Source organism: Grampus griseus, assembly GCF_964374135.1.
Source record: "Grampus griseus genome assembly, chromosome: 1".
NCBI lineage: Eukaryota > Metazoa > Chordata > Mammalia > Artiodactyla > Delphinidae > Grampus > Grampus griseus.
This window is the reverse complement of record NC_139017.1, coordinates 37977642-37986787: the sequence shown is the minus strand read 5'-3', so window position 1 is coordinate 37986787 and position 9146 is coordinate 37977642. Positions and strand designations below refer to the sequence as shown.

The 9146-nt window shown below is 43.6% G+C and overlaps 1 pseudogene across 1 annotated transcript; it reads left to right on the top strand.

Moving 5' to 3' along the window:
- The first annotated feature begins 2525 nt into the window (after positions 1–2525).
- On the top strand, positions 2526–3845 carry LOC309821365 (elongation factor 1-alpha 1-like; annotated as a pseudogene). The gene has a single exon. The product of its transcript is annotated as an elongation factor 1-alpha 1-like (transcript).
- The last annotated feature ends 5301 nt before the right edge of the window (positions 3846–9146 follow it).

Sequence of the window (9146 nt, the reverse complement as noted above, 5' to 3'; positions counted from 1 at the left end):
GGTTAGTTTGTTTCTTTGGGTGCTAGCATTTGTGTGTTCCATTTGTGTTTTGTCTTGAATTTGTCTTTAAAAATGGGGACTATTTCAGCTATCCCTAAAGAAAGTCCTCTGAGTTGCATTTTGGGTAAGTGATCTGATTGAAGCCGTGAACGCATGAGTGAGAAGATGCTATTTTATTGTAAAAATGTGTGGTCCAGTACCTATCAGGATCTCCACAAGGGGTTTATGAAGGGTTATTTTGGGACCCTGTGCACCATGTACTGCTACCCTTGCTGTGTTAATTACGTTGTTTGCGGTCTCCTGTGTTGTTGGCATATGTAAAACCCTGAGACCAGACTTGGGGGTTTATTTAGGATTTTGGTTGTCCCTTGGGTTTTTTGTTTCATTTTGTTGGGTACTGTTTATCCATTTACAGCCAAATAAATTTTTTGATATTTGAAACTTTTACTGATGTCAAATGAAGGAAAGGAATAGAGGAAAAAAAAAAAAAAAGACCTGTCTGTGGGATATTTACAGGGAGAAGAGAAAGGTTCCACTCGATTCCTAAAATCACCAAAAACCTCAGCCCATAATTCAGCCCAGCTGGTAGATGTTAAGGCAGAAAGGCATCCTTTTAATGGTTGGACGTGATCAATTGCTATCTATGGTTTTATGGTGGCTTGTCTGTGAAGAAGAGGGGAAGAATGATGGAATTCTTTATGTATAAGTATTTGTGCTGTTACATCAGGGAAAATAAGAAAAGGGGACGAGAGTGAGGATATGTTGCTTCAAACTTTAACTCCTCCACCTGAACTAGCTGTTTCAGTCACTCCGATATATCCACCCCTTCCTCCACCTTTCATTCTTACCCGTCCCCAGTCCCGACACTGAGGCTCAGGACTGCCCTTCCTTATAGGGACCACTTAGAAAACCTGTGTTAGTTCCTTGGGCACAGGGTCTTGGTCTGATATCACCATCTAAGACCTGACAGGCACTCAATTTGGGCCAGGAGTCGCTCCCAGGGCAGGGAAATTTCCCTTATGCCCTTATCTCATAGGGGGCTTAAATGCAAATGACCAGCCAGCTGGGTTTCTCAGACTTGTTTAATTGGAAAGATTGCAACCCTCCTTTACAGGGAGAATCCTCTACACTTGAAGCCTACTTAGCAGAACCCACAGCTGAACCAAATTTGGGACCCCAGTGAGGGAGGAACACACTTTTTAGGGCACTGGCTTTTGGTGCATTTTGGCAGGGCTTTGAAAGGAGAACCAAAGCAATAGAGTTTGAACAAAATTCAAGAAGTTCAGCAAAAAAAGCAAATGAAGACACCTCCAAGTTTTTGGAAGAGATTTATCAGGCCTACAGACATTATACTAATGCAGATTCCAGGGCCCCTGAAAACATTAGAATGGTAAATTTGATCTTTTTTGAGCAAAGTGCCTCAGGTATCAGGAGAAGGTTGCAAAGATTAGATGATGCATTTGGAATGAACCCTCTCAATGGGCAGATTTGGTTTTAAAGCGTTGAGCAGGGAGCAATAACAGAAGAAGGAAGATGCAAAATGAAATGAAATGCCACTTTTTTGGCAGTGACATTGGATTCCCAGTGACCTGAAGAGAGGGAAGCCACCATTGAAGAGGAACAATGCACTTACTGTAAGGAAGAACATTGGAAAACAGATAGCTCTAGTCTAAAACATAAGAAGAAAAACAGTAAAAGATGAGAGCCTCTCATATGGTAGACAGATAGAAACACTCAGAATGAAGAGGCCCAGGGGCTCCCTTGGACTTGAGGTGCCTATTCCCTACAGGAGCCCTCGGTGAAATTGAGTGAGGAATGAGCTGATGAACAATCTGATAGAGCTCACCCTGAAGTTTTTCACTAGAACAGCTTGACCTCAGAGTCTCACCAGAACACACTTGAAGCCTACAGGTGATGCTCATGAAAACCCCAGGAAAAGAGACAGAGCTCTTTCCCCCCAGAGGTCTAGGAAAAGGTAAGACCAGAGTATGTGCTAACTGCACCCCAGGGAAGGCCAAAAACACATGGCCAATAGGAATCCCATTAAAAAAGAATGCTGGGACACCTAATCTAAAACCATATGCTCTGAGGCAAGAGGATCACTTCTCCCACAGATTGATTTGTCTAAATACCAGCCAGTGTATTCAGAAAGGACAGAGAAGGCCAAGAGCTGATTTCACTTAGATCACACCTTGCCAGGCTGGGAATGTAGTGCACAGTTGGTTTGATCCCTGAGGTGATCTGGGACACTGTGCTGCTGCACATTCATAATAGTACCCACTATGGGAGAGATGCCACCTTACAAGGGACTCAGACCTATCATGGGGCCTAACCTACAAAAGACTGTCCAGTGAGTCACTCAGAATGGCATGATTTGTGCTAAACATAACGCAAAGGCTGCTGTTGAACCTCCCCAGATGGGGATCCAATACAGAGAAACTTGCACCACTGAGCACTGGGTGCAAATGTCTTGAGCTGTCGGAAATTTCAGATACCTGTTAATGATTGTGGACACTTTTTTCAGGATGTGTGGAAGCATATCCACCTGGTATGCCTGGGTCTTGGACAAACTGAAAGCTGAACATGAGTATGGTTCTACCATTGACATCTCCCTGTGGAAATTGGAGACCAGCAAGTCCTATGTGACCATCATTGATAACCCAGGACACAGAGACTTGATCAAAAACATGATTATAGGCACATCTCAGGCTGACTGTGCTGTCCTGATTGTTGCTACTGGTGTTGATGAGTTTGAAGTAGGTATCTCCAAGAATGGGCAAATCCATGAGCGTGCCCTTCTGGCTAACACTCTGGGTGTGAAACAACTAATTGATGAGGTTAACAACAAAATGGGTTCCACTGAGCCACTCTGCAGCCAGAAGAGATATCAGGGAATTGTTAAGGAAGTCAGCACCTACATTAAGAAAATTGGTTACACCCCTGACACAGCATTTATGCCAATTTCTGGCTGGAATGGTGACGACATGCTGGAGCCAAGTGCTAACATGCCATGGTTCAAGGGATGGAAAGCCATCCATAAAGATGACAATGCCCATGGAATTATGCTGCTCGAAGTTCTGGATTGCATCTTGCCACCAACTCGTCCAACTGACCAGCCCTTGCGTCTACCCCTCCAGGGTGTCTACATAATTGGTGGTATTGGTACTATCCCTGTGGGTCTAGTGGAGTTTGGTGTTCTCAAAACCTTGCATGATGGTAACCTTTGTACCAGTCAACTTTACAACTGAAGTAAAGTCTGTTGAAATGCACCATGAAGCTTTGAGTAAAGCCCTTCCTGGGGACAATGTGGGCTTCAGTGTCAAGAAGGTGCCTGTCAAAGATGTTCATCACAGCAACATGGCTGGTGACAGCAAAAATGACCCACCATTGGAAGCAGCTGGTTTCACAGCCCAGGTGCCTATCTTGAACCATCCAGGTCAAATCGGTGCTGGATATGTCCCCGTGCTGGATTGTCACACAGCTCACATTGCTTGCAAGTTTGCTGACCTGAAGGAGAAGATTGATCGTCATCTTGGGATAAAGCTGAAAGATGACCCCAAATTCTAGAAATCTGGTGATGCTGCCATCGTTAATATGGTTCCTGGCAAACCCATGTGTGTTGAGAGCTTCTCAGACTATCCTCCTCTGGGCCGCTTTGCTGTTCGTGACATGAGACAGACGGTTGCTGTGGGTGTCTTCAAAGCAGTGGACAAGAAGGCAGCTGGAGCTGGCAAGGTCACCAAGTCTGCCCAGAAAGCTCAGAAGGCTAAATGAATATTATCCCCAATACCTGCCACTCCAGTCTTAATCAGTTGTGGAGTAACGGTCTCAGAACTGTTTGTCTCAATTGGTCATTGAAGTTTAATAGTAAGACTGGTTAATGATAACAGTGCATCGTAAAGCCTTCAGAAGGAAAGGAGAATGTTTTGTGGACCCTTTGTTTTGTGTGTGCCAGTTTTAAGTTTTTAACACCAGTACCTTTTAATTGGTTAAAGCCCGTCTTAAGGAAATTATCCCCTGATTTGGATTAAGGCATTGGAATTACATTCATCCTGGAGACCACAATCAACAGAAAAACTGAGAAAATGAATACTAATTTAACTTAGGATAAGGCCTTGTCAGTTGTCCTGTTACAGATCCATGGCTCCCAGAGCAGGCTTAAATTAAGCCTAAACCCCTTTGAAATATTGTATGATGGGCCACTCCAGGTGTCTGCCCAGGCAAGAGAATCTATAAATTCTCTAAAATAACTAGCAGTTGACAATTATGTTAAAACTTTGGGCACTATACTAACATATATACATACACATATATATAATAACATATATAACATATATATACATGAGTTTGCCTCCAACAGGTCTGCCTATCCAACTGAAGTACATGGTGATTTCATTATAGCTGGAGAAGGGTGAGATCAACCTATTTGCTTAATTTTGTCCAAATACTAAATTCCTGTGCCACTTATATGTATTGGGAACTGGAACTAAAACCCCAAGTTCAGTTACAAATTAGACAACAAAGTGCTAAGGGTTTTTATCAGGTTCAGATAGCTGTAGATAGAAAAGGAAAGCAGATTTTACTACTGACTAAAGTCTCTAAGGCAGCGGTCCCCAACCTTTTCGGCACCAGGGACTGGTTTCATGGAAGACAATTTTTCCACGGACTGGGGAGGAGGATGGCTTCGGAATGATTCTAACGCATTTCATTTCTTGTGGACTTTATTTCTATTATGATTACATTGTAATATATAATGAAGTAATTATACAACTCACCATAATGCAGAATCAGTGGGAGCCCCGAGCTTGTTTTCCTGCAACTAGATGTTCCCACCTGGGAGTGATGGGAGACTGACATCTGAAGTGTGTTGTTTGTCTAGTCTACTCCATAATCTCCTTCTGGTTGCTGTCACTGCAGAAAACGCTGCTTCACAAAGGTAGGATGTTGGAAATGGAAGCAGGCTTTTCAGGGCTTTTGCGGCAATCTCGGGATATCCTGCCTTGACGTTAATCCAGAATGTATTTGATTTGAAGTTATCTCAAATATACTTTTAAGGCCACCGTCATTTGCGATCTCAAGCAGTTGATCCTTTTCTAGCACAGACAAAGTCGATTGACCTGGCTTATTCGCAAATGGGTCGTGGATCCATTCCTTCCCAGTTTGGGGGTCTTACTTCTTGGGAAGTAACGCTCAAACTCTTTTGAAAGCTGAAATAGGTGATCATGCATCAGCTGGGAGAAAGAAGGCCCTGGCTCAGTCTCTTTCAAAATCTCTGCTAATGTTTGAAACATGTCAAAAATCCCAATGTTCACCTGTCGTCCCCATAATTCTAGTTAGGCTTTGAATGTAGCCACTTGATCTGCCGACTTGAACACAGTTGTCGTTCTCCCCTGAAGTGACAGATTGAGTTCATTGAGCAGGTTGAATATGTCACACAAGTAAGCAAGTTTTGCGACCCATTCTGTGTCACTGAAATGTGCTGCCAGTGGTGACTCTTTCTAAAAGAAATCTCTAGAGCAGCTCTCATAACTCAGAAACTCTGGCCAGTGATCTACATTTAGAAAGCCATCTCACTTCTGTGTGTAAGAGAAGACGTGTGTGCTCTGCGTCCGTCTCCTCACAGAGCTGTGCAGATAGACGTGAGCTAAGGGCATGTATTTTAATACATGATAATATTAATTGATAATAATATTGATAATTGTTCATTATCAACTTAATCACATCCCGCAAAACGCTGTTAAGTTCAGTTGACATTTTTCGGCTAGCCAGCATTTCTCTGTGGATGACACAGTCTGTAGACTCACATTCAGAGGCGACCTCTTTGACCCGAGTAGTGAAACCAGAAAGCCGTCCAGTCATGGCAGCTGCTCCGTCCATGCATATACTGACACAAAATGACCAATTCAGTTTTCCTGATATGTAATCATTCAAGGACTTGAATATTTCTACAGCTGTGGTGTTGGTTGGCAACAAAAGTGCGCATAACATATCCTCATGCATACGGTCCTGAAAAATAAATTGCACAAAAACAAGCATTGTTGCCTTGTTGTCAACATCGGTAGACTTGTCAACCTGGATTGTGTACCACAGTGACTCACTAATCCTCTTTAACAGTTGTGCCTCAGTATCCTCTGCTATTTCATCAATTCCTCTAGTTATGGTGCTAGCTGAAGGAGGAACGCATACCACCTTTTGAACTGCAGCCTCTCCTAAAAGTTCACGACTAATGTTTTAGCAGCAGGCAGGATCAACTCTTCACCAATAGCAAAGGGCTTCTTAGCTTTAGCAATGCAGTTAGCCACTAAGAATCATGCTTTCAGTGCAGTCACATTTGATGAAGTGGTAGCCTTTAACAATTGCTTCTGTTCTTCGTGTTAACATTTTTTTCTTTTGAAAAATTCCAGAGGCTTGTCTTTTAATGCAGGGTACTTGGTCTCCATGTGGAGAAGCATTTTTGAAGGTTTCATGGCTTCGTTGGATAGCTGGTCGCCACATATTATTCAAAGCAGGCTTGGAGAATGTGAATCAGCTGTTGCAATGAACCCATAATTTAGATAGGACTCTTGGTATTTTCTTTTCTTTTTATTTTTTAAAAAATATTATTTTCCTTATTTTTTCTGGCTGTGTCAGGTCTTAGTTGCGGCACACAGGATCTTTGTTGAGGCATGTGGGACCTCTTTTATTCATCACGGCGTGCAGTCTGCTTGGTTTTCTCTCTAGTTGCGGTGCTTGGGCTTGTCTCTAGTTGCGGCAGACAGACTTCTCCCTAGTTGTGGCGTGCAGGTTTTCTCTCTCTAGTTGTGTCGCGCAGGCTCCAGAGCATGTGGGCTCTGTAGTTTGTGGCACACAGGCTCTCTAGTTGGTGTGTGTGAGCTCAGTAATTGTGGTGCATGGAGTTTGTTGTCCCATAGCATGTGGGATCTTAGTTCCCCGACCAGGATTGAACCCACATCCCTTGCATTGGAAGGTAGATTCTTTATCACTGGACCAACAGGAAAATCCCTTGGTATTTTCTTTCATTTTTGGGGGGAGGGGGTGGGTTTAAACATTTTTTTAAATTTTTTTATTTTTTTGGTATTTTCTTTTAAATGTAGCTTTCTTTTTGTTGGCAGTCTTAGAGTCTTCTGCTGTCTCATCATTGGGTCTTTCCCCGTTTTCAAAGAAGCTCTCCAGCACCTTTTGTTTTTTACTCATTTTGGCTAGGATTAGCTTGTGGGCTTACCAAAACTGAAACTGAGACAGTACACAGTGCAGGAAAGAGGCGCAGACAGAAATGGTAAATAACATAATGGGTAGGCCATGTGTGGACTAAAATAAGTGTCAGATTCTGACTTAAAGCCTGCCACCAGATGCAGCTGTACAGTTGAAGTACATCAGCTCACTTGCCACTATAAAGCCTGCCACCAGATGCAGCTTAATTGTCACTTGCCGCCCATTGATAGGGTTTTGATATGAGTCTGCAAGCAGTTGATTTATTATGGTCTCTGTGCAGTCAAACCTCTCTGCTGATGATAATCTGTATTTGCAGCCGTTCCCCAGTGCTAGCATCACCGCCTCAGCTCCCCCTCAGATCATCAGGCATTAGATTCTCATAAGGAACCTAGATCCCTCGCATGCGCAGTTCACAGTAGGGTTCACGCTCCTATGAGAATCTAATGCCGCCGCTGATCTGACAGGAGGCGGAGCTCAGGCAGTGATGTGAGCGATAGGGAGCGGCTGTAAATACAGATGAAGCTTTGCTCTCTTGCCTGCCACTCACCTCCTGCTGTGCGGCCCGGTTCCTAACAGGCCACGGACTGGTACTGGTCTGTGACCCAGGGGTTGGGGACCCCTGCTCTAAGGAATATTCATCACCCCTGTTCAGTAGGAAGTAGCTAGAGCAGTCTTCATCCCTTTCCCCACAAGATTATGGAATGGACATTGACCGTGGGGATTTGTAATAGGGAAGAAGCTTTGTACTCTATTACAAGTTAATCACTAAAGGGATGTTGCCTATAAGCTTAAACTGTACACAATGGCCCATCTCTGGGAACCCTGCCTCCCAGGGAATGAGCATTAAGCTAAAATACCATTTTTAGCACACAGGAAACATCCTGACTAGGCCCACATGTGAATGACTGCAGGAAGCATGAAATTAAGACATCCCCCTGGAGGGTGACCAGAACCAGGAAATGTTTGGCTTTACTCCCTCCCCTTTTAGTATAAAAGAAGCTTGAATTCTAACTGAGGCAAGACGGTTCTTTGAGACATGAGTCTACCATCTTCTTGGTCTGTTGGCTTTCTGAATAAAGTCGCTATTCCTTGCCCCAACAGCTTGTTTCTCAATTTATTGCCCTCTCGTGTGGCAAGCAGTATGAGCTTGGTCTTGGCAACACTGTACTTGGATATTCTTCTGCATATCTTTGCATGACTTCCTCTTCCCTACCATTTAGATCTGTTTAAAATTTCTCTTCTGAGTGGCCTCCTTAGACTATTTTTAAATTAATTTATTTTATTTTATTTATTTTTGGCTGCATTGGGTCTCTGTTGCTGCACATGGGCTTTATCTAGTTGCAGCGAGTGAGGGCTATTCTTCGCTGTGGTGTGCGGGCTTCTCGTTGCGGTGGCTTCTCCTGTTGTAGAGCACAGGCTTTAGGCTTGTGGCCTTCCGTAGTTGTGGCTCATGGGCTCTAGAGTGCAGGCTCAGTAGTTGTGGCGCATGGGCTTAGTTGCTCCGTGGCATGTGGGATCTTCCTGGACCAGGGCTCGAACCCATGTCCCCTGCATTGGCAGGCAGATTCTTAACCACTGTGCCACCAGGGAAGCCCCTTCTTGGACTTTTCTATACAAAATAGGAATCATTCACCCATCGTTGTCTATTTCTTTAGCGTTATTTTATTGTCTTCATAACTCTCATCATGAAAAGAGATTATATAATTTATGTATTCATACTTACTTGACTAGCTCTCCCACTAGCTGAAGGCAGGGTGAAGGGGGCAGGGTGTTTTTTTCATTGTTGCATTGTTTTTCATGGCTGAATCCCTGCGGTGTAGGAAAGCACCTGGTATGTGGTAGAGGGTCATTAAATATTGTTGCATGAATGAACAAATAAATGAATAAAATGAATGTGCTCAGCTCCAAGTAGATCTTGTGAGAATCTTTGCTTC